Source organism: Lactuca sativa, chromosome 7 (assembly GCF_002870075.4).
Source record: "Lactuca sativa cultivar Salinas chromosome 7, Lsat_Salinas_v11, whole genome shotgun sequence".
NCBI lineage: Eukaryota > Viridiplantae > Streptophyta > Magnoliopsida > Asterales > Asteraceae > Lactuca > Lactuca sativa.
The window spans coordinates 88,714,405-88,715,474 of record NC_056629.2 but is presented as its reverse complement, the minus strand read 5'-3'; the positions used below and the strand labels follow the sequence as shown (position 1 = coordinate 88,715,474).

Sequence of the window (1,070 nt, the reverse complement as noted above, 5' to 3'; positions counted from 1 at the left end):
CGAGTTTACGGCCGTAAACTCGCCCTGGACCGTGAACTCATTGCTTTTCGAGGGAATTGAGAGTTTTTCGTGCTTTTTTGTTTTCCGACACGTATGTAATTATGACAATAACCCTACTTTATTTACTTAACCCAAGAATTTTGACAACAAATTTAATAAAAAAAGTTAATTTTATTAACAGAAGTGGGTTACAATAACATAATAAATTCCGGGTTGTCACAAAAAAAATATTCAAACAAAGGGCCCAACCGGGTTCAAACCGGTGACCTCTTGATCTGCAGTCAAATGCTCTACCACTGAGCTATGAACCCATTTTGATGGTTATTTAAAGCATTGATTTATATTATTCAACATTTGGAAAAAAAAAAAAAAGATTAAAAGGTGTTGATAGATCAAGTTGGAGTGCCTTGAAAATGATTTTTATAAAAAAAAATACATATTTGGCATGATATTAACCTACATAAAAATTTAGGACAAACCATAAAATAAATGACCATCTATAGCTGGTGAGTTCATGAGCATGTTTTTTATTGAAAACTAGTTACTGAGTTTGTATAAATGATTTCTTTCCATTATAAGTAAATTGTCGTTTGTATTGAAAAATCGTTATTATCAACTTCTGAATATGAAAGTATGTTTACCAAGAAAATCTCATATTTTCTAACATGTTTAATGATTTCTATATGAAAAGTATATTCTGTTTGAAAATCCTAGTTACGCCAGTATGTATAGTAGTTTTATTTCTTAAAATAAAACTGTACACTGTGTCCCTGGAATACCTTCCAGTAAATAGATATGTAGTTTTATTAATTGAAATAAAACTATAGAAGAAAGAATTCCCGTGAACAAAGGTTGGTTATTACTTATTGTGAGTCGTTTAACCATACTAATATGACTTCCTTGACGTTTCTTCAGGCGTCGTATGAATACAAATTTTGTCACCCCAGGCGTGTCTGCCTAACTGTAGCTAACAGTTCATGTGTGGGATTGTCGGTCCCGAATAGATCTATTCACAAATTTTACGCTCTCCCTCCAAGAGACTTTTGTTATACTACCGGTAAAGATTTATT

At 32.0% G+C, this 1,070-nt stretch overlaps 1 non-coding gene across 1 annotated transcript; it reads right to left on the bottom strand.

Annotated features, from left to right (window-relative positions):
- Positions 1–239: 239 nt before the first annotated feature.
- TRNAC-GCA (transfer RNA cysteine (anticodon GCA)) lies at positions 240–311 on the bottom strand. The gene has a single exon. It is a non-coding gene; the product is annotated as a tRNA-Cys (tRNA).
- Positions 312–1,070: the final 759 nt, after the last annotated feature.